This window comes from Heliangelus exortis, chromosome 3 (genome assembly GCF_036169615.1).
Source record: "Heliangelus exortis chromosome 3, bHelExo1.hap1, whole genome shotgun sequence".
In the NCBI taxonomy this organism is placed as follows: Eukaryota; Metazoa; Chordata; class Aves; order Apodiformes; family Trochilidae; genus Heliangelus; species Heliangelus exortis.
In genome coordinates, this window is record NC_092424.1 from 7,685,924 (window position 1) to 7,711,364 (window position 25,441).

The 25,441-nt window shown below is 39.6% G+C and overlaps 1 protein-coding gene across 2 annotated transcripts in view; it reads right to left on the reverse strand.

Moving 5' to 3' along the window:
- Positions 1-25,441, reverse strand: part of GREM2 (gremlin 2, DAN family BMP antagonist) — a 59,661-nt gene that overhangs the window by 32,850 nt on the left and 1,370 nt on the right. Inside the window, exon 1 of one of the 2 annotated variants that reach the window (XM_071739072.1) lies at positions 10,270-10,393. The exons of the other annotated variant lie outside the window; for it this stretch is intronic. The gene's annotated coding sequence lies outside the window, so the exon portion shown is untranslated. Of the gene's footprint in view, positions 1-10,269; positions 10,394-25,441 lie in introns of those variants that run through there. 2 annotated transcript variants of the gene reach the window in all.

The following is a 25,441-nucleotide window of genomic DNA, read 5'->3' on the forward strand; positions in this document are numbered from 1 at the left end:
TTTGCTCAGGGTGTAAGCTGGCCCAAAAGCTTAGGAAAATTTTTTTGCACTATGTGTAGACAGAAGTCAGGCAGTAAAGAGTCACTGCTACACACCATGCCTGGTATTACCCTTGGGTTGATCCTGTAATATTCTGTATCCCCTTTTATTTCAAGCTTACTTGGAGAGTTGCAAGATGTTTTCTTTCCCTAAGAACACCAGGCTCCTGCTTGGCTTACTTTTGCCATTACTTTTTGTGGATTGGTCCTTCAGAATCCCCAGTTAATTACTTTTGTTTCATTTTAATTATTTTTGTTGTGGGCTTTGCTCTGAAAAATAAACCTGTTCACTCAAGGTCTCCTGTGAAAAAATTCAGGTATGTAACTGAAAAGCACTTCAGACCTATGGCAGCTGGGAAGCACAGCAACTTCATTCCCTGATGGTTGTTTGCATCTATGCATTTGCAAGGCTATAAACAAAGATGACATTTGGAGTTCAAAACCTTCAGAGTTCTATGACTTCTTGGCTGCCCTAGTACATGCATCAAATGGTGTCTTGATGGAAGTTCTTTGGTTTGGAACTGTCCTGACCCTTATTTTCAAGCTGTTTTGTAAGACAGCAAAAGGAATTTTTATGTATTTCCCTTCATGTCTATTGATATTTCCAAATTGACAGTAATGTTTATGACTGTCATAGCTTTCAGCTGGACCAAAATAAATCACAGCAGCTGATGCTCAACAACTGTCAAAACTACAGAACTTACGAGGTGCTAGAAAAGCAGGAATACAAATAAAATTGTAATCAGATATGCAATATCAACATAAACATTGCTAAATACCTAAACATTTCAATATCACTTTCTAGATATACTGGAAAACATACAGTACACAGAATGAATGGACACACTGCAGTTTACTCACTGTTTATTGGCAGTGTGTGTCACCTCACTAAAAGATGAATTTTCAGTGAAATGCTGCAGGATGCCCTGTAGGACAGGAAGTTTCACATCCAAATACTGGAAACTTCCTCCCTCCCACTTCACACTGGTGGCAACACATGGCAGCCCCACATCTATGTTCTTGTGGCTTTGATTCATGCTCTGCTCAGTGATTCTCCCTCTGCCCCTGCCCAAAGTATGTAAATATTTGTTCTGCCTGTATTCTGGTTTACAGACTTGGCCCATTATTGACTATGAAGGCTGTAATTCAATCACAGAAGGCTCCGTTGCCATGCATAAACTGGGATTTTATGTTTTATGACTTAGGCTTTGCAGAGCAGACTCCTTCCTACTCACCTCCCCCTCTCCTTGCCCATGACTGGGTTACGGTCCTGCCTCTAATTGCAGCCTCCTATTATGCTATTTCTCTTCTGCAGAGAGGAACACCAGAGCTATCATTTTGAACACACACCAAGCCACAGGAGCCTGGACGAGGTACTCTAATGACAGGTCCTCCTACACAGCACATTTGCAGCCCTTCTGCTAATTAATTTGATTTCCTTTGTCTAGACTAACATAATACAGCAAGTTATGCTCATTTGGAGGGGGCTTGTTAGCCTCGGAGTTCGCTCCAAATGAGGAAGAAAGAAGAGTCAAGAGAGAGGAATCCGGGGGAGACTGACTTTGTCCTTGACTACACACCACTGCTTATGTTTTCCCTTGACCAAGACTTTGTCTCCAGGAGAACCCGAGACAGCACTATCATCAGAGGAGAGACTATAATCAAAATCAGATATGGTCGGTATGTGCATGGCAAGGCAGTGGCAGTCACACAGGAGGGTTCTGTCTAGGATGCACTGGAGTCAGCAGCTTTCTTCCTGGCAATCACTTGGCATTTACTGTTCACAGCTCCTGACATCCTCGGAAGGCTGAGCAAACATGTAATTAAAAACACACGCAAGATGGTTTCTTCAGGCTCCTTCCACAGAAGGCAAGAGGATTCAGGAGTGGACTAATAAATCAGTGGCAAAGCTAGGAAGGGGAGTTAACTCCTCACTCTTTGGAAGGGAATGTCTCTTCGTTGACATTTTGGCAGTGATTGAAATGATGGAGGTGAGGAGGTTCTCAGAGCTGAACTGTCAGTCAAAGGTGGGACTTGGGAAATGGAGTGGTGTGTGGTAAACAGATGAGCCAGATTGGAAAGTTCAGCCTTCTAAATCAGGTGGGCAGATCCACTTTGAATACCCAGAAAGGAAAGTGATAAGGAGTCACACATCATGTAGGTGCACTGTGGGGTAGAATGAGTCCATACTAATAATGGCAGGAAAGATTTTCCCCTATGATAGAAGAAGAAAAAGGGAAGAAGCCTACGGAGGCAATCACCAACCTCTTCTGCTCACAAACTGACAGAAAAGTGCCAGAGCTCCCATTCTGTGGCAATTTCAGGATCACTTGTATCCTTGTAACCTCAGCTGCATTTATCATTTTGCAGCATCAAAGTGGGGAAGGATTCCAACTTTGGGACTTAATGGCTCAGGGATTTTTATTTTGGCTGATAGTAGCTGGAGACCTTCTTTACATAAACACAAGCAGAAGATAAATGGCACCTACAGGCTCTTTATTAACTTAATATGACCTTGTTTTTTTACAGTGTTTGGCCATAAGCCATTCATACTGTGTTGCCACAGTTAAAGCTTGAATATTTTTCCATTACTCACACTTTCAAGCCCAGTAGAAGTAGACAAAAAGGAAAAGAAAATTCAAAGATTCTTCTCTTTGGCTCTTTCAGAAAGTTATCCTCAGAAAGGTCAGGGAGGCATTTCAGAAAGAGTTAGCCATATCTAGCTATAAATCTCTGTGTGAGGTGGCAAGCTCTATTTCTCTTCCAGGTCTATTCAGTGCCTCTTCAGCAGCTCCAACTTAGGCAAAACTTCCTCGAATCCAGAGGAGAGACTCAGCACTTCTGGTAACCTCTGATGTTACTTTCATGTTACTATACAGAAGGACAAAGATCCTGAGACTCCATGTCCATCAACCTCCATTGATTTGATGAAGAGTAATGAACTGTCCCATTGAAGAGGCCAAGACAGCCTCCTGTTAGACATGGCTGCAATGTCAGATACTTGTAACATTTCTTTATGTGACCACTCAATGCAAGACCAGCTATGAAGAAGAGGAACAACCAGAGAGCTTGATCATTCAGGATTTGATTTTTTCTTTCTCACATTACCAAGTAGTCAGAGAACATTACAGTTCGTACCATTTTACTAATCCGACTACTTAATGCAGTTCCAAGCATTCATTTATATATTACTGAAGCAAAAAGGGAAATTGATCAGCTGAAGGATCTCCCAAATGACTTGCAGTGGTTCTCCCAGTATCAACACCAGCTTAGTATTGGTGCTGGGAGAACCACTGTGATGAGTTTAAATTTTTACATAAACCATTCAGTTGGCTCAGCAACCAAACACCACCTGTGCCACCTGCTATGGCCTATTGTGAATAATTAGGCCAAATAAGATCATCTCAAGGAAAATGTTCTGATTCAGAGATTTTCAGTGAGTGATCATACACACATTCTCATTTATGAGTGATTTAGAAAGAGCCATGTTCATAGTGTTGTTTGTATCTGTGGTCTAAGCTTTTTCCAATGTCCTAGCTAAACAGTAGACTTTAAAAAGTAGTTATATGGCATATGAGACTAAGAGGACTGGAATCTCAAATAAGGGTAGATGGAAAATATTTTCTGACACTATGAGAATTTGAGTTATTGAAACCCTCAGCTCCAAAATGGAGGAAAAATTAAGTCCTGACCATTGGCTTATTTTTCACTTCAGAGCAGCTGAGCTATCAGATTCTGAATTCTTTCTTATTATCCTTTTGAAGAAGGATGTGCAGTGAGCAAAAAAATAAATCTAAAATACTTTCAATTTAAAATTAATAAACCCTCAAAAGCCAAGAAGCCATTATGCACAGTTAACATGAAACACTTTTTTTTTTTTTCCTCAGGAATGGGAAAGCTCTAAAAAATGCACATAAATTGAACCTAGGACCTGCAGGTGTTTCCAGTGTAAAGATGTTGACACCTCTCCCTGTGAAAAAACAACTTTGAAAAAAAAAGTTTTGATCAACACTTCACCTGAAAACTTTCATGCCCTCTGTTTGGAGAGACAAAAAAAAAAAAAAAAAACATAAAAGTTTCAACACTGAACTCTCAGGATCAGCTACCACAACTCCTGTAGCATGATGGTGCTCAATGGGTCAAGGATGATCAGAGCCCCATGAGATTTCTTACGCTTGCATTTTGAAAGGAGACTCAGTAAAGAATTTGGCTCAGCAAAACAAGGCTACGCTTCCCCTCTTCCCTTACTCAGTTTGAGAGCAACAGCTTCTCCTCTGAGTGATTATTTCAGCTTCTGTAAATTTTCTCCAGCACAAAATAGCAGAGAAGAACCATACAGAACCCAGACTAGTGATTTGGGCATAATAAGAATATGGATAATGTCAGAGTGTCAACGAGAGATGGAATAGCAATTGGAAAAGACAACCAAAAATATATCTAGCAAAGAGAAAGCTAAAAGTAGCTCACCTGTATTAAAATGTGCTAGCTTGGCAAGAAACTCTTTTTCTTAGAGGACCCTAAGAAGCTCCTAATTAGCACAAAGTCTGAGGAATACTAATTGCCACTTGGCAAAACTCTGCTCATTAAAAAACACAGGGCCCACTTGCTGGTTTTCCCTTTTCCTGCCTGTCCCCTAAATCAAAGTCTTGTTTTGCAGTATGAATGACATAAAAGGCTACATCAGAGCAAATGCACAGCTTCATATCTACATCTTTGTAATAAGACTGAAGGGGAGGACTGTTAAGCTTATCTAAAAAGAAAAAAAAAAAAAAGGAGTGAGAAAGAAATCATTAAACTGTATGGTCTAAGCTGAATATGCAATGGTATTGAAGACTTACACAGAAAAGGACCAGAGAGACACATTTGAGTTAATAGAAAAAGATCTAACAAGGTAAGCTATTGAGAGGATTTACAACATAACTGTACAGAAGGCACTAAGAGCTTATCTAGATACCATGGTTTTAATCAGGTCCTCTGTGACTGCCCTCCACCCCCCTCAAAAAATATATTTGTTTAAAGCTGCTTGCCAAACCCATGGCAAAGGATCTAACAGAAACCAGAGATGAGATTCAGAGGCACATTAGGAATAGGTGACAGGGACATAGGTGTCACTTGAATCCAGGTGAGCATTCCAGAAACCTGTTCCCACACCTACAAAGCCTCCAGTATCATTTGGGACTGCAACATTGCTTACATGTTCATCCAGCAGGGCCTCTGCAGGGCACCAAGACCTAAAAGCTGGGAGGTGGCAATGCCATCTGCTGCCCTTCCCTCAGCAGCCCCCTGACTGTCCTGGCAAGGACAACCAACACCACTGAGTGGAAAATGGACATTAACTACTAACAGTTATCAAAAAAATTAGCCAGTAGAGCACACTACTTGTTTTTCTCATAATCAGTGTAGCAACAAGTTTTTTCTCTTATATTAAGCTTCCTCATTTTAGGCTTACGGTCTCAGTATCCACGTGAAACGAGATAATTCTATTCACATTACCCACACTGCAAAAAAACCCCAAAAAACCAACAAAACAAACAAAAAACCCAACCAACTGCAAAAAAACTGCAAAAAAAACCCAAAAAACCAACCAAGCAAACAAAAAACCCAACCAACCAAAACAAAAAAACCCACAAAAAACCAAAAACCCTACAAAAAAACTACAAATAAAACCCCAACCACACCAAAAAACTGCAGAAAAGGGTAGGGGGCAAGGTGAAAGCCAAGAGATATTACCCATACCTTCTGCTGTGTTATTAGGTAGAGAACAAATACAAATTTCCTGGACCTAAAGCCAATTCTAATACCATACCCAACATTATTTTTCTGTGATTAGGCTTGGTGATGTGAGGGGAAGGTCCTGATGTTATCACCTTCTCCAATACATCAAGCAGATCATTTGTTCTAGGTTTTTAAATCCAAATGAAAATAAACACAGACCAAAAAGAATTAAAATCTATGCATTTTTCTCTCAATGTTACATTCAGATATGAAAAATGCAGGATGTGGAATCATATATATATTTGTTGTATATATATACAGATATTTATACTCACTGCACACGAGTGCAATTCCCCTTTCAGGTAAAGCAATGGCAGAGAGGAAACCCTGTATCTGACCTCAAGAAATAGCCAGAACAGCAGTTAATATCAGCTGGATATATTTCTAATCACAACTCTTTCCCCCCTGAGGTAAAGCTTGAATCATCTCATGATTGATGCCCAGCCTAGGGTGATGTTTGATTCATTTGAACCTTGAGCCAGAGGCACAGAATGCCAGAGCTGGAAGGAACCTGTGGAGTCCAAGCCCCCTGCTAGAGCAGGTTCACCTCGAGCAGGTTGCAGAGGATGGAGTCCAGGTGGGTTTTGAGCATCTCCAGTGACGGAGCCTCCATCCACAGCCTATTCCAGGTCTGTCACCCTGCTCCTGGACTCCAGCATCCCCACACAGGGCCAGCCTCACAGATCCCATTGCCTCCTCCGTGCCAGTGCCAACAGCCCTGCAGCCACACAGATGTGTTTGCTGATCCAGACAATAAGGTGGTTTTGATGTGCTGCCCTACGGCTCTTCAGCTGCAGGCAGGATGAGTGGGGTGGCCGGACCCTCACGCCAGCACCAGGATGTTCTGCCCTACTGGTACCAGCCCCTGGGCAGGCTGCCTTCAGCCTGCTGTGAGGACACACCCTGAGACTGCTTCCAAAGCGGGGCCTGGGAATGCTGCCACCCAACTTACCTGTTCCAGGGTGGAGGAGGAGAATGTGAGAGGGAGGGAGTGGCTGATAAAGGTGGCGTTGAGTGACAGAGCTGCATGCTTTGGCTTCCCCTAGGAGATACACGGTCCTTGTATCTGGGTGGCTTGGTGTTAGGACTACAGTCTGTACCAGAGCCGTGAGAGGAATTTAAATAATAATAATGGAATGTGATGAGGTAGTACCATTTCAGATGCCCCAGGGCATCCAAGATGTTTGTATGAGCTGGCACATCAGAGACAGACTCTATGGGAGCTGCATCCTCCTCCAGAGTGGCCACTGGAAGCCAGGTAAGAGATGTGGAGTATCCAAACAGGCATCAATTTTTTTAAGTGTCTTAAGCATTACAGCTCTTATGACTAGATTTCCAAGAAGGGTGTTCACCATTTATCTCAAGTCCTCAATTGTTACAGGGTACTTAAGAACAGGATTTTTTGCCTTTATCTAGGAAATGTGATCTGCAACTGTAACGCAAAACTAAATATTAAAGATGGAAAAAGAAGCATGAAAATATAGTCTAACTGCTGCATCCCAGTGCCCAACTGTTGAGAGTCTTGCCTTGTAATTAGAAAGATTCCAGCAAGGCCCTGTAGTTTTAAGTGATGAAATACAACCACTCTCTAGACTGTACAGAAATAATCTATACAATATCTTAGGCACTGATACCTTCTCCTTCACTGTTTCTCCATTAGTCATATACTCTCCTTACCCTCTCTGCCCTGACACTTTCCTTTGCTGGATTCTCCTCACCTGATCCAGAATCTAGCACTAAAGAATGTGGCATTGTGGCTTTTCATCCTTTTTGTGAAGATGCTATGTACACATGCAACTAGTGCACTGCAAAATTAAGAAAGCCTGATTTTAAAAAAAGTAATGTGGTTTGGTGAAAGAATCTGAAGAGTTTTCTGCTCTCTTTCCAGGACACAGGCAAAACAAAAACGCACATGAAACAGAACCAGTCTGCTGGAAAAAAAAATTCTATCAGAAGTTGCAACACAATTAGAATGCAAACATTTGTCCTTTCAGAACAGGGCACTGGAACCATAATGAAAGTTGCTCACTTGTTCTGGCTAGCAAAGTCACAGGGACTTTTACCTTCATTAGGCAAAAGCATAATTTGTCCATGCATATAGCATGGTAGGAATTGGAGTGACGAGTGAAGATCCTAGTACATGATGAGAAAAAGAGGAAACAGGTTTTCCAGGAGCAATCATTCATTGAGCAGAAGGCTGAAACAGCATCTAACCAGTCAGCATTTAAAGTGAAGCTTTCAGTGCCAAAGAGCACCAGCTTGTATCTCTGCCACCCAGTCAAAGGGTACAATACCTCAGGGCACAGGCATTCAGTTTTTCCATTGCTACTGAACAATGGCATCTTCATTCTCTAAAGACTAGATGATTTTGAGTACCACATGGGCTAATGTTTTCCAGTTAACCACAGTTGTATGTATCTATAAATATACTTAGTGGTCAACAGAGAGGACTAAGATCTCATTTAGCTATGGCTCATACCATTTTAGTAACTGAGGCTCTGATTAAGAGAGGATGGCTTCAAACTAACACTGTAGAAATCGAGCAAACACTTAAATGTCTTTCTGTAGTCAGGTCCAAATCCTTGCTGAAGTTACCAGACATCAGAAGAAAAGCATGGCAACATACCTGACACACCAGCAAGTCAAAAGCATCAGGGAACACACCCCACCCACTTGTAATTAAAAGCAAGAGGTGGAAATTGTGTCAAGGTTGGATAAGTTTTCAGTTTGGATCAGATGGTGTTTAACCAGGGAAAGCTGTCTGCCACCTCAGATGTACACCTCTTACTTTTAATCAACTGCCTCAAGCAGTACTTATTAGTTTTAAAGAAAGCCTTAGGCTCTGTACTTCATTGAGAGCCTGTTGCAGCTTTTTGCTAAGTTTGCTTCCAAACACACACCCACCAAATTTTATATTGTTCCTGTGTGCATTGATGTCTCTCACAATGGTCATCACAGTAACCTGTCTGTCCCAACACATCCCACAGTGGGACAACAAACTTCTCATTAAAAAAAAATCAATAATCAAAACCAGAGGCTAACCCAATTTGTAGGCAGATCTAAAAAAACCCCAATAAACCATCAGATATTTGCCCACCAACCTCTGTTGTGATATTAGGAATGAATCAAGATTCTATTTTTGTGCTTGGAAATATGGCTGTACACATAGAGAATGGAAAGGAGCAGGTTATGTGCTGGTTCCAGGCACCATGCTTCAGAAAAACCATGAAGATTTCTAGAAGGGATGCAAAGGAAAACAAGGACATTTATATATGCAGAAACCATAACTTAACATGGCAGGACTGCAGAAATTTGGGATCTTTAACACAAAGAAGTAAAGATCAGAGGAGTGATACTACTGGCTTTCAAACACATAAATGGCTATTGCAAAGATTGAAATATGTCTTTACCCTTCATGGATGCAAATGCAATAATGTCAGCTAATAAGATTTCAGACAATATTCCTATTAACAAGTGGCATGAGACAGAGAGTGAAGCATTGAATTGATTGTCTAAGTCCTCATCTTCAGGATTATGAAGGAGAAAATTACCCATAAGGAAAAAAAAATCACCACATCTGCCAGGAATTATGTTAAATAAAAGGGTAACAGCTGGAGATGAGCCAGACAACTTCTCAAAGTCCCCTTAATTCCCTTTTAAGTAAATAAACACACACATACATATTATGTACAACACTTACGTGCTCCAAAGATCCATCTTCTTAATACATTTTTTGCCTAGTTTACTGTCATTCCTCTACTGATCTTTCTAGGTTTATGTTTCATCTTTCTATGTTTCATGCTAACTATCACAGAAGAACAGCACCATTCTTTTTGCAGTACAGCTTAAGGTACATTTGCTACAGAAGTCACTAAACCACTACTCAAAGCCAGCCTTATGTTAAATACACTGCAAGCTGCTAATTGTGAGCCTACCAGGCTTGGAATGAAAGTACTATCAGATTCTTTCAGAGTTAAAGACTCAGTTTGATTTCTTTTGCTGTTGGCAGTATACGTAACATTTGCTCCATGTTCCTCAGTTTCCAAAAAACGGTCAAGATTCTGCAGAATACCTTGGGTTTTTCCAAAATTTAAGTTATTGAGAGGAACAATCATAGTTTATTTGTTAAAAAAGACTGTCACATAAATCAGAAGAAAATAAGTTACGTTCGTAAAGCATATTTAAATACTCATAAAACACATGCACACACCATTTTCCACATAAGGATAATTTGGGAACAGATTCAAATCATCCCTGAGAACTGATTTCAAAGCAGAGAACTCAAAACTGCTTAATTAGCAGCATGGGCAGACAATATCATGCCACAGCATACTTTTTCCTCCCAGTCCATTTGAAGCCAGAGTGACAGATACATTGAAATAGAAGTGGGCAATGGTTGCTTCTGCACTGGCTGTTGGAGCAACCAAAGTCCAAGACCAGCAACCAAGTGGGGTACCTGAGTGGCTTTTCATCCCAAGGCCTCAGGACAGCAGGACAGGCTCAGAACCAATGGCATCCTCGATGATCTGAGGCAAACTGCAGAGGTTTGCACAGACTAAAACATCTGTATTGTCCTCGTGACAGCAAACACCCAAATTTCACCCTGTTCATCATACCTGTAATTAACAGGTGTGGAATAGTTTGTCAACAGCTGTCATCATAAAGCTATGGCATTTGTCCTACAAGCACAGCAACAGCCTGTGAAGATGTACCCAGTGTCCAATCCTTGCTTTCCCACTAAGCCCAACAAATAAATAAATAAAATTTCCTTCAGAGACTGAACGCACACTGGAATCAAAGCCCAGTTTCCCACCTCCTTCCTTATCCTCCCAAAATTGAAATTAGTTTTGAAAACTGATTTACTTACTGCTGGTAATTCCCTAAAATTAGCCTACAGGGTAAAGGCAAATCACAACACTTTCCCTGTGAGGAACTGCCCCCCTACCTAAAGGTAGTCTAATTTTCTAATTACATTAAAGAAAATACTGTAATGTGTGATTTTCTAAAAGCCAGGAAAGAGTTATTCACCGAGGAGCAACTTACAACACAATTATTGGTTGTTTACTGTTACTTACTCTTATTATGACTTACTTACTATAATTTAGTAACTATTACACAATTCCTCTTAGTACTGCTGGTTTTAAAACCAATGCTGCATTTATCCTGTAACCCAATGCAAAGCCATGGTCAAGTAGATATGCATACACTCAGATTCTAATAAAAAGTACATCACTCATTGCCAAGGACTGAGACAAAAAGGAAGTTTAATACAAGACAGAATCCTGAAACAAATTAGTACAGCAATGAGAAGAATCTGCAAGGCTTAATGCAGTAGCCACCATTGCAATGTTTTTTACCAGCAAGAAACCCCACATATTTTTTTCACTGCATTCAGTAAGTTCAGGAGGATTCTCTGAAAATAAATATTTTGAATTATTTCAGGGTATTTCTGACAAATATTGACTTCATTAGAGTCAATATAAAAAATTACATTTTACTTCAATGGAGCCAATGATTTTACTCTACGGGAATATCAGTAGAGTTCCTCAGGTTTAAAATATACAGTGACTTAGAGCAGACAAGGATCTGTCTTCAGGTAGACTCACTGATATTTCACACAGTTCTGGTGGGCAGAAAAATGCTGCCATTACAAATACTTGACCAGTTTGAAATAAACAGAAAATGTTTTTCATTTCTTCTTGGTACCATGTTTCTTCTTGGGTTATTTTTCATATTTTAAATTGTATTTCACTTTCAATTAATTAAACTTCATCTGGCTATAAAGGAATAAAAAGGACTAGGGGAGAGAACTCTCCACAAATGTCTGTTTTCTCCCTAGCATGAAGCAATGAGTAAACCCAGACCAGTTAGTCCAAAGCTAGGCTACAGGAGTTCTTGGGCTGAACAGGTTCTATAAAATATGACCAAAAAGGTATCCCCCAAAGTACCTGTGAGGCTGAACAAAATCATCTTTTCAAGTCTGGAAGTCCTGCTATATGGGTCAATGGTGACCTCAACTTTCGTGCTCATGTTACTGCCTTGATTTTGTAATTCACCAAAGCTGCCCAGCAAGCTCACATGGGACATCCAAGAGCAGTTCAGTCTCCCATGACAGTCCTTTCTAAGAAGTTTGAGCACAAAATAATTAAATATCAATGTTCCACAGTCAACTAGTTCCTACTCTTTTTTTTTTTTTTTTCAGCCTTCAATATTGGGATCTAGAAAGAACTTAATGGCAAAGCACTGTGAATAAAACAGGGAGGTAAGAAGGAGATGGGGGAAAATGTAAAGAAATGAGGACTGTTCTGTTGCATTACTGTCATATATTCTAAAGCATAAAATACGAAAGTCCAATTAGAATTCCACTGTGTCCCATAAATTTACAACATTGTTTGAAACTAAATTAAGATCCAATTGAGGTTTACTTCAGAGAAGCCAGACCTTCTGAAGTCACTAACTTTGATTTTGGCAATGGTGACCATTAAATGACTTTTTCTGAGGCTAGCGCTAACTTTCCCACAATCTGTGCATTAATTGTAGGCTTCCTAACGCAAGTGTCTTGTTTAGTACAGTACTCTGGTTGGTAGGACCTGATTTCTGCCAGTTGGATGCACCAGACAAAGCATGTAAGCAAAGACAAGATGGTTACAAGATCCTGATCTCTCCTCATGCAAAACCAATCCAGTATCAATGAAGAATTCCATATCTCTGTTGCTTTCTGTGCACAGCTCCCAACAGAACTTTGGACTTGTCTAATTGATGTTATAGAAGACTTTCTCATCTGGACATAAAACCATCTTCAGTGATCCTCAAAAATATCTGGGAAATCCCAGTGGCCTTGGAAAGGCTCAGCAGCTCTGAACTGTGACATTCTGGCCACAGGCACCAGGGACCATTCCACTACATAAGGGTTTGACAGTGGAGGGGAGAGGGTAAAATGTGTCTGGCTGTACTATGGATCTAGTTACATCTTCTTATAGCTCCAAGGATTTATCACCTTTAGTTCCAAAATGTAATTTAACCTATGCATTCAACCCTGATAGTGATCCTCCCCAGCCTTCCAGATGCAGAGGGAAAACCTCAGTGGATACAAAGCAAGCTGGGAGCATTAAGATGCATTTTGCAGCATTTCTCAGTCTCTTCCACCCTTCTTCCCCTCCCTTCCACAGGAGCCTCCACTCATAAGAGGCGAGATTTTGGAAACACTTATTTCTTCTGGATTATCTGAAGCTGAATAGTTCCCCACCTCAGCACACTGATTTCTGTACACCAGCAGCCTGATCCCCAGACTCTCCCTGTCAACAGGGCAAAAAGTGGTGGTGTCTGCATCACCTGTGGGGATTCCTGATGCAAGTCACCTAATTTTTATCTTCTTTGACAGTCAGGCCTCGCCTGAATTGTTTAGGTTGTTCAGATCCTCATTAAAAAACAGCTGCTTTGCAAAAGGAGGGCTTACAAAACAAATAAACAGACAAAAAGTTCCTTAAAACTTGCAGCTCAATTCGCAGAGCATTTCATTTCACTTGGAAACCACCTAGGAAGCTACCACCAAACAGATTATCTTAATTATTATACCCCTGCTTCCCTGCAAGGTTTATCCTGTCCAGACTCTCAGTTTAATTGATCTTCACAGCTTCACACACTGAGTGAGGAACCTGCAAATTGCTTATCCTCTGTAATGCTGAGCAAAGGGAAGTCTATGCACTCTAAAATACAGATTTCAGGTGAATTTCACAAAAAGTTTGTGGCTTCATGTTCCCAAACTCGCCCTCTAGACATTGCTATTTGAAGAATTCATCTGACCTTCGTATTCAGCCAGTCTTCTGCATAGTGAAAATAGGTGGAAGGAAAGAAGGCAAAGGACACTTTTATCCTCCACATATCTAAACAGTGCCAGAGGGGCCAGATACATTTAGATTCTTCCTAAATTACTCGCAGACTATGCTGAAATATCTAGAATAAAAGCAAGAGGCTCCTTTCATTAATTAAAATCAAAGTTTTATTGAAAATCTTATATATATATATATATAAACAAGGTTGGGCTAACAAGCATATTGTAAATAAAGGGTAAACTGATAGAAGGTGATTCAGAGTGGCAATGTCACAGTGGTTCTTGATTTGTGGGTTTGTTTTTTTTTTTGTTGTTGTTTTGGTTTTGGTTTGGTTTGGGGTTGGTCTTTTTTTGTGTGTGTGGCAAAATAACATAATCCTGTGAGCAAAATGAGTGAAAGAATAAATGGCTAAACATTTAACCTTTCTCTCCCCATAACCCCAGCATGTCCTGGAGAACAGCCCAATAAACAGAAGCCAGCAAAAGCAGCAAATGCACAACCCTTCTCTTTGCAGGCCCCAGTGACTGCTGTCATAAGCATAGGTTTTAAAATCGTGCCAACATTTGTCTTGCTCCCTTTTCCACTGCACATTCCTTCTGCAGACCTCTAACTACAACTTGATATCAGGGAAATAGATGCATGCCACAAGATGATTTGGGGAAAGACTGCTGTCTCAACATAGCATGAAGATGACTAAATAGTGACAAAGTAAATCATCCCTCGAAGACAAGTCAATAGTGAATAAGTAATTTTATCTGTCAAGAGTTAGCATGCAATGAATACTTGAAAAGGTTACACAACATAAAACCTACTAGGAGTTAGAGTGAGTTCCCTAACATATGCTAACCAAAGAAGCCTACAGAGGGATATATCCCATTTGTCTTTTTGATGAAGAGCCTTAACAACAGCAAGCTGTATGCATAAACTCCTAGAAAAATATTATACCCTAAGATTGTTAGTTTACAAACAGATATCTTACAGTAAAGATGTACTTTGCAAGAATTTCTCAGGAAATGTGTTAAATTACCTTTTAAAAATATTTACAACGACCAGTGATTGACTGAGGGGAACAGCCTATAATGAATAAAAAATCCTAAGGATGAATAAAAAAAAAACAAAACACTTGTTGAACACGACCCCTTCCCCTACTTTGAAACCATAAAAAAGCCTGGAGTTTAAGTTGTAGTTGAATCTGACAGGCCACTGAAAAGCTTAACTCACTTTTCACTTCTGTCACTATTTGCATTCTTCTCTTTTTCAGTTATACAAAAGCATTAGTCTTTCTGGAATTTCTTCTTGAATATATTTTTCCCAGATCTCTGTATTTCTAGCATGGCATGATATCTGTCCTATAAACTCTGTAAGAACAGAGCTTCTGAGGTTTAAAACATTCTATTTCATTAAAAGAAATTAGAGGCCTCCTAAAATGTGCAAGCTGCAGTTGTGTATTCTGAAGTCCAGGCTATAAGTATACATCCTTTAAATTTTCCTAACTTCTTGGATAAATATATGCCCTGAGGTTTCCCAGATAAGATATATTTTGGATTACTTAGGCTATCCAAAGAATGCTTTGCTGCTCTGTGCAATTAGAGCTGAAAGTGCATTTATCTTGCTATAAATAAGGTGACTCTTAAAGAATGAAGTTCAGAAGTGTTAACGTCAACCCTTTAGTGGACGTATCTTTGATAGGTGAACTCCATGTCTCCAAGTAACCAGATTAGTTTCACTCAAATTTGAAATTAATTCTGCCTTTTATAATATATATGCCAGCCAGAAAAACTGAAAGAATAATTCCAATCCTAAATTACGAGAGTTTGTCTTAAAAACCTAGTCGGTATTTACATAACTGTTTTAAAAGTTACCATTAATTATGATGTTAAATCAGAACTACTCCCAAAATCATACACAGTAAGATGTATAACTGCAATGTTGCAGAACAATGTTGCATGGAGTAATTCAGTTCATCAGAAGCAAATCCTCCCTTCCCTACTTTACAATACTTGGTCTTACATGAACTGCTTCAAAAGAGAAAAGTACAAGGGCAGTTAGCTACTCATATCTCTTTCTTTTACTATAGTAAAAATAATTTTTATGCTATGGATAACCTTATGTAAACCATATACAAAAGCTATGGATGTTCCAGGTTAGAAACATTAAATAATGACAACAGCAGAGCAATGCATAACGGGCAGAAATTCCCCCTGTAGAGAAGGCATAGTGAACAGTACCTTTTTTTAAAGAAGTGTAAATGTTTATTTGTGTTGTCTTGAAGTACTATGATGTTCTACCCCTCTGTGCAGCAACTAATTTGATACAGTATTTGTGACTCAGCATTAGAATTCACATCCTTATAGGTTCTGCAATAAAGCAAAGCCTCAAAATTTTTGCATCTACATGTAAGGTCATGGGTCCCTCTGTTACATACTATTCATATTTCCTTATATACACATATATCACACTGTAATAAGCAGCTTATAATACAAGCATTTTAACCTTTAATAATTTTTTTTAACCGTGTTTGATGACAGTACCAGTTTTTATAACCTGTGAAGTGACCCATAAGCTTCTGTTCAAACAATGGCAGCATTATACAGAATCACAGAATGGTTTGGGTTAGAAGGGACTTTTAGAGATCATCCTGTCCAACCCCTATGTCCTGGGCAAGACCCCTTTCAATAGACCAGGCTGCTCAAAGCCCTGTCCAGCCTGACTTTGAACATTCCCAGTGATGGGGGACACACGACTTCCCTCAGCAACCTGTTCCAGTGCCTCACCACCACCCTTATGAACCTGTGTCATTGTGCAGAAAATTTGGTCATGATGGCCTTTGGGTTGTCTCTTAAGTAGCAACCTTATTCAGAGACCTTCCACACTTTGTAAATGAGCCTCTCTATCTTGACTACCAGACCACTCAGGACTAATGGGGTTTTCATGACACCATGCAAGGAATCTGCACCTAAAAACATTGCCAGCTGAAGAGAACACTGAAGTCAGCATTTTCAGAGCAAATCCTGAGCAATTTTCCCAAAGATGCTGAGTAAATCATTAATTATTATTAAAAATTAAGCCCAACTTAGGAGGTAGCAGCAAAGCCAAGAGCAAGAAAACCCCTCCAACACAAGTTTAAACCTATGCCCAGCTAAAGCAGCACCACAGACACAGTCATGGGCAGCACAGCAAAGCAGTTGCACTCACTGGACTGTTGATACCTTCAAGGCATTCTTAGATTCTGCCACCTCAAGGAAACTCATGCAATGAAAGCAAAAGGCCATCACAGAAGCTTTAGAGAAGGTTTACAATCAGCAAGAAGACAATACTTCTTTAAAAATGCAGAATTAAAGCATGACTCTCACCCAAAAAGCTTCACCAGCACTGCTGTCTGAGTAGCTGCTAATATATGTTAGCAGCTTGTAGCATGCATCTAGAAGTTCAAAAGATACAGTGCATTTGATATCCAAATTAAGACATCAGCTTTCATCATGGTAAAATAACCTAGTTTTCAAATGTTTTTAAAGGGAAAAAATATATCTTGGGGGGGGGAAAAAATGTAATTTGGAGCACATTCCCATACTCTCAACATATATACCTAAATATCAGTGCAGGGAAAAAAACAACTAACAGGCATGGCATTAGCACCACAAGTTCCCCCTATTTTACACATTCAGAAAAAGCAACAGCTTAAGTCAGTCATGTTTGACTGCTATCCAGTTATTTATATGAGTAAATGAAGCTGGCGTCCGCGTGGGGAGATGAGCTGGCAACTTGCCGCAGCCCTGAGTTACAATTTGTATATAATGGAGCAAACTGCAAGCACTCTGGTTGTACCCTATCTGTGTGGATGAAGCTAAGCAGAAGAGTTCAAATTTGCACCATTTTGTTTAATCAATGGTAAAGTAAGAGAGAGAGTTCTGCAATCTGCAGGTAAAGTTGCCCAGGACAGCTCCACAGAGGAACTCAGCTACACTGGGACCTGAAGCCTGGAGTGACAGTGGAGTTGGATACACGACAGTCTCCCTTGAGACAACAAAGCCTTGGTGTGGAATTATCATAGAATCATGGAATAATTTGGGTTGGAAAGGACCTCTAAAGATCATGTAGTCCAACCCCCCTGCAGTAAGCAGGGACATCAGCAGCTGACATCCTCAACTCGATCAGGTTGCTCAGAGCCTCCTCAAGCTTCACCTTGAACATCTCCAGGGATGAGGCCTCAACCACCTCCCTGGGCAATCTGTTCCATTTCTCCATTCCATGTCTTTTCACTCATGTGTTTGTAGTTCCACTGCCTGGATGGACCAGCTAAAACCAAAGTGAAAATTTCTGTCGTTCTTGGCAATCTCAGAGATTCCACAACATGATGGACTTTTCTGTGGCCATGGTGACAAGAAAGAGGCATAGACCATACTGAAAGGATAACTCAACTGGCTGGTAAAGGTCCTTTTCAGTCAATTCACACACTTCTAAAGATTATTGTATGTAGGAGAGCAATGCAGGAGAAATAAGGTTATTTCTCCTCAGCAAAAGCCATTTGATCAGGATGAGAAAGGTTTCTTCAGATTTTAATATCTCAAAGCATATTAGCAGCTCACACTCACAGCTCATATGAACAGGAGATTAAATAAGTATTTTGGGGTGGCTTCATGAATAGCACACAAATCCATAAATTTTATACCAAAAAATGATCCTTGATTTTTAGACAATTTTCTAAGATATTTCAAAATTGAGAGTGGCTTAGAAACAAAGTAATTTCCCTTAACTGTCTTTTTATCAAGTAATCGTATCACCATATAAAGCACGAGCAGCTCACAGCAGGGTTTCCATAACCAATGGTGACTCTATCATGTAGCTCCTACTAATTCCCAACAAATGGTGGGAACAGTCCACTGGCCTTTCCTGGTGTTCAAAAGTACACAGTAATAGCTTCCCTCTCTTGCAAGGTATCTGCCACTTTGGAGGTGATGAAAACATTTGCATTAGTAGTTCATTTATCATACTGTGTTTATACATTCCCCTTTACTCTCCATAGTAAAAAAAATAATTTAAAAAAAATCCTGCCATTTCATAGAAAAATTACTTCATTCTGTTTTACTGATTATTAAGAAGCGTTTGTGTCCATGTAAAACTGACCTCTTAACACATACTTCGGAATGGAAAGTCATCCCTGTGGCCTTTTCTTTCTCCAGAATTCACTTTCTAGTTGAAACTTTGGCCGAGGCACAAGTAAACAAACATTAGTAAATATAAGACTGGACTGCCATTGCTCCTCAACAGCAGAGCCTGCCAATCCCAGATACGGATCCAGAGATACTGCTGGTCTGCCTCTTCCAGAGTAACTTTTCCAAGGAGCTACACCCTCGTCTGAGCTTGCTCAGATTCTGAAAATCACTGTTTATGACTGTGGCCTAAGAGCTGACCTAACCAGAAGTGCCAGGAATCAAACCACAGCCTTTGGAAAGCAACAGGCTCCATAAGCTACAGACTCCTTATTTTGAGAGTCAATCCTAAAACATGTGAGATGGCTATGCCAGATTAACAGTTCAGATTCTGCAAATCATATCCATATTGTTCAGTCTTTCAACGTTTGGCATAGTTTTAAATGGATAACAAATCTGTTTGTAGGATAAAGTCTGAACTGCTAAATAAATAGTGATAAATTTCCTAATACTGCTGGGCAGAGTGTTCCTGCAAGTACGTGTGTTTATCAGTTTCCCACTGAGCTAGAGTTGACTTTCAAATTTCCTTTAATCCTATTATAGTAAACATAGTACAGCTCTCTGGCAAACAAGAGTAACATTCTTCCTGTAATATCATATCCTTCTTTTAAAGAAACCTTAGAGATGTCCAGAAAAGAACTAGGCTCAACTTGGAATGACACAATAAACTTGTTTCCAAAGACACTTAAGTTTTATAAAAGATTAGATTTTAAACTGAAAAGAACAAGGCTATTTTTATAAAGAGAAGATTGGCAATTTCTGATAGGTGCTCAGAATTGTGTGTGCATGTATCATACTTTTAAAGTCAGCTGTTGAAACACTGACATAAAAATATTTTTCTAGCTGGAAGCAGTCTACCTGAATTCAAGGATAAAGCAACTGGCATTTTGGATGTAGAGATGTAGAATTTAGAAAACAATAAACTTCGACGGAGCTTTTAAAGTATTCTTTCAAGAAGCAAGAATATCAAGTGTTGATGACTTAAAAAAAAAAAAAAAAAAAAAAAGCAGATAGAGAAAACCAAATGGGATTTATTATGGTACAATTTGCATTTAAGGCTTCTCTTCACTTTGGAGGAATTTACAGTAGACAAAGGTAGGAATTGTCTTACAGATAAAAAATAAAAAAATAACCTAGACTGAGCTGTTGAATAACTTTATGTAAGTGACTGAAGGGACTTTGGGTACCTGAAAGCAAGACAGTTTCAAATGGCAGAAGCTAGTTCTATTTCCATCTGTGTTCATTTTCTCACTTGCTTCAGGGTTCCCATGGAAAAAGGGTCATTACACATCGCAGAACTAGCATACAATGGTGCTATTTTCACATATTTTCTGTGGTCTTTGAATAAAACCATAAATTTATCTAATAATCAGTTTATGTGGCATTTGAATCTTCAACTCCTGTTACACTTAAGAAGTCACAAGTTCTGGATATGACTTTACTTAGGGATCAGCTTCAGCACAAAATGGAAATATTTAAGAGGCAGATCAACAATCTTTCCCTGCCTACATAGAATCCAAGGTACTTATAATCTGTTTCAGTTTGTAAGCATTCCCTTTTAAAAATATCTGGGCAAAGGCTGTTTTCACTGAAGTATCAGGAAAAGTTTCCATGAGCTTCATTAATGAAGAATATAGACCAAAGTCAACAAACATGCTTAGTATAAAGACATTGTGTGTAGTAATCTGAAAGGTGTCAGCCAGAGAACCAAATTAAATCGAAATAGAAGTGATAGCCATCTCTTGCTTTATTAGGAGACTTTACTGGATGTATCCATGAAGTCATGCAACGTGTTCACATATTCCCTGTCTGCTCTGCCTGTCAACCTCCTCTTGTTCCTTGCAAAGGACACCGAGATCCAAATTATGTTGACGGAACGGGAACTGACACACGATGGATGGATCATAACAGAAAAACATGCCTAGAGCAAGGATGTCTGGCAGCTGAGAGCTGGGATGTTTTCATTTTGGATTGAAGCTTTGACCCACTATTTACATCCCTATCCCAAGCTCTCCCACATATTTTTAAATGACAACTTTCCAGATGTTATCTGTATGGAGACTGGCCAGATTAATGGGCAGGATCCCGCTCAACTCTAAGCCAAACTAGGGTTTTGGCCTCACTGGAAATGAAACTAGGTCTGAGATTTGCACCAGGAAAAAATCCGCTCTTTCCTGCCAGAAATGGTCATGCAGAATTTTTAAAATGCTGTTTATTGTTTTTGTTAGCACTACTGTAGAGTATCAGGCTATTATGCATCATCATAATAGCACTCAGAATAATGGAACACACCAGACATGGCTAAAATCCTCAACAGACCTGCACATAAATGAAGAAGGGAAGCTCGTTCACCACCTCAGTGCAGTTTTCCAATTCTAGCAAATGTTTACACGAGTCAAGGTCAACAGCCCGTCCTGCATGGGTTCTACAAATGCTGCTTCCAAGTTTTAAGAGAAGCTAAAAATTTAAAAATTTTTATTGCTGCTAAATCCACAGTCTGATGATGTATTTGTGCACTGCCCATCACACTCCATAAAAACTGGTTCCAAACTGAAATTTGAAGGGTAAATAGTCTATTTTCCTTTCCCAGTGTACTTTACTTCTTCCACTTCCTTAACACAGAATAGGCAAAAATTAAATCTTTGATACTTTTTATATTTTAATGTATCACCGTTTTAATTTCCTCTTAGTTTCATTACAAATTATGGTTTCTTAAAATACCCACTTCCCAAAAAATAATGATTTTTAAACCGTCTGGAATGAGAGATAAAAGTACCTTTTTCTTTCTGTAATGAAGCTTGTAGTAAAGGCAGTAGCATGCCTATTTCTATATTTAACCTATATTTACATTATAAAAAATTATATGTGGCAGTGCAGTCTCTATGAAAAACTGACCTTAGTAAATCCCCCTCAGAATTATGACTAATCTAAAATGTACCACTATAACTCTTAAAGATACTACATAGGCAGCAACCACAGGAAAAAAAACAAAGATACAAAATCTCATAGATAAACATGATTATGCCCAGAAGAGGGGAAAAAAGAAAAAAAAAAAAAGGAAAGTAGATGCTGTAAGATGACTTTGATGACTTTCTGACAGATGGGTTACAAATGAAGTTGCCATGATTGTATCACACCAGATATCAAAAGACAGATTGTCCTCTGTTATAACATCCCCAAGCAAGACAGATTCTCATGGGCTGTTCCCCTTTCTGAAACAGGCCTCAAAATTCTCATTCAAAAACAGGTAATAAAAGACTTAATGTACTGAGAACAAGAAATAGCTTGGTTTCAAGTGACAGATCTATAACTTACACAACTCATGTTAAAACCTCCACTTCATGCCACAGATCAGCTATGCAGTAGAATAAGGTTTGGAGTATCCAACCTCTAGAAATGAAATACCTGAGAAGGAAAAGCTCCCTTTTTTTCAATACCTATCTAAAAAGGTAAGGAAAAAGGTTTTTTCAATACCTATCTAAAAGCAGACTCAGAGCAGTCACAGTGATCCAGAACAAGGAGGAGGTTTTCAGCATTCCTGCTGTATGCAGGCAACCCTATGATTCCCATCATGATCCCTGTGCAAATGTGTGCAAAGCTGGGGTGATAAATGCAGTGATAACTGCCTTCTGCTACTGACTGGGAAGGATTGGATCCCTAACTCTTCAATAAAATAATTCCTAGTTAGAAATGCTGTCATACAAAAGACAATGGTTTATAATTAACAAAATAATCCTTCTATTTGAAAAAAATAAAAATAAAAAAAATTGCAAATGTAAACTGAAGAAAAACAAGAAAGTGCAAAAAGTCAGCCAAATGGCCAAATAAAAGAGAACTGAAAAGTTTTCAGCTTTAGAGTGTAAACTGCAGAAAAAAAGAAAAGAAAAAAAAAAAAGCTTCAGCACGGAACCTTTCAGTTTAAAGTGGATGTTTCTAAACATCTCCCTGTGCACTGCAAGTTCCCACTGGCTTGGGACAACAGGATTCCAGGGCCCGAGTTTGTTTTCCCATCATGTGCTAGGACCCAGAACTGTCACCACAGATGGCACCTTCTTCTCTGAAGTGCTCGTGTGCTATGGGAAACGTAGTCAACCAAGATATTGCACCCACAAAACACAGAGCAGAATTTCTTAATGACAGTTTTTGAGTTTCAAGCCAACATTTCTCACCACTCCCAAATGCAATGAGGAACATAAACACAGCCTTATGAACCTTTAATGCAGAAGGGCTACAGCCAGTGACAGGCAAACAACCATGAAGAAGCACCAGCTGTCCTCTCATAAGGATAGATGCCATGTTCCCATTCACCAGACAAGCAAAAGGCTGCATTAGCCAAAGTTCCCCTCAAAAAATATTCCACTTTCACACGCCAGACTCTATGAAAAAAAATATATATAAACTAGCCATTCTCTTTCAGAACTGGAGGGAGCTCAGCGTGTGTATATACAAGCAGGGCAGCCACAGGGTCGTGGCTGAGCCAGAAGGAGCTTTTTTGTAACAAATGTCTAGGCAATGGTGCAAGAGGCAGGGAGTAGCCCACACCTCTGGGAAAGATGGTCGGTCTCCACTTCAAACTGCAATGCACCAGTATTAATCTGCTGCAAATGTGGAGTGGGTCTATGTCAGCAGGTAGCCCAGCCCAACAGGAACAGACACACAGAGGAAAATAGTTCAGTGTGGTAGACATTCTGTCAACACTTATGTTCATTTTATAAGGTTTTACTTCAGGCTAGCTCTGGTCTGATCCCACAGACTGAATTTCCAGCAATGACTCAAGCACATCTTCTCATTTCGATTCATCCTAAAGGAATCCAGCTGGCCCACCATGAGGTACACGGAGATGGACAGACAGTAAGTGGGAAGAACTGGATGACTGGCGTCAAAAGTACACTCCTGACACAAAGCACAACACCAATATAAACACACAACCACACCCATGAGCATCTGTGAGAGAGAAGTGAAGGACCTTAGTGTGCAGCTCTTGAAGAGACTCTTTGGACATCAGTAAATCTGCTACGCTGACTTGAACTGCTCACTGAAATAATTATAATGCAATCATCAGAAATAGGTAAATTCAAATCTACCAATTCCAAACTGGAATTAACAAGTTTCTGATGCTCGAGGCAGAATTATTTCAAAGTGAATTGAGAAGCAGTGTGTGTATAACCATGTAATTGAGCAGCTGGAATTTACCAATTACCAAATTTGTCAAGCAAAACCACAGCAGGACTAAACTGCTTAATACAGAGGAGGATGATCTGGATCTACTTGATTTACACTTTAAAGACATTGACAAATGGCAACTGAAACCAAGCATTTTACTTAGGATAGGGTCTGTTGATATAGTTCACTTGGCAATTCAGGTATTATTTTTCACCTTCACCTGATACTACAGAAACAGAAAACTCCCGAGTTTTATTCTTCAGCTTTTCATACCTTTGTTCTATCCCACACTGGAAGTCATTTTTCATGACAGCACAGTCTATTTGAAAGACAAATAAAAAGCAAATAGCTCAGCTAAACCAATCAGCTCATCATCGAGAGCTGTTATTTTTGTGTCACCCTTCTAGAGGTCTTATAATAGTAGTAGTAAGTCTCTCATATTATAATAAGAGGTCTTATAATACTAATACTTCTGACATGTCTTTCACTTATTTATTGTGCTGCTATGGAAGGCTGAGCAAACCTTGCTGTTACCAGACAAACCTCCTGCCTGTGCACAAGAGCTCTGCATGAGCAGTGGGCTTCAAGAGATGAGAGAAGGCAAAATTCTACCTGCTGAGTTTCTCATTCATCCTACAACAGTGTTTCAGCAAATTGGTTTGCTCTCTACAGTTTCTCAGTAATCATGCACAAATATTTATGATTTAGGACTTCACGGAACATTTCAGATGATGGAGGACCATGCAACAACAGTGAGGGGAAGAGCCTGAATACTGAGATAGAACCCTCATGTCCTGGCTCTTGGCAATAAGCAAATTGCTGATCCTTACTTCTATTTGGTTGTTTATCTCATGGCTCTCCCTTAAAATCTTAGAGTATTATTATTCCTCCTTAACTTTTGGAAAAAGATGGGGAAAGGCCAGCCTGAGCACAATGCACTGAGTTTAGCAAAGGAAGCATCTGCATTAAAAATACATCAAACATTCTAAATAAGTACTTCAGGCAGCCTGTTCTTCTTGGAGTTCAAGCAACAACCCAATCCCCTAAGGTAACATGGTATCTGTATTGTACTGACACAAGTAGGAAGACAAGATTGATGGGATGTTGTTTTCCCCCTGATTTAGCAAGAAATAACTTTGAAGTGGCCTGATAGCCAGCTGATAACCAGCTTGCTAATTGGGGCTCTGCAACAGACATTGCTTGGTCTTGCACCTGCTGCTTCCTGACTTTTGGGAAGATCGTGGGATTTTTAACCTGTGGCTCTTCTGTAGGGAATCTCTGCCGATGTCATTTGTCACGCTGGAGTTCATGGAACTCCACTCACTGCACTTTCATTTAGTTTATTTCTCCTCTTCCAGAAAAAAAAGAGTTTTAACTTGTTACGACCTGATCATTTTCTCCTCAAAAAAAAAAAAAAAAAAAA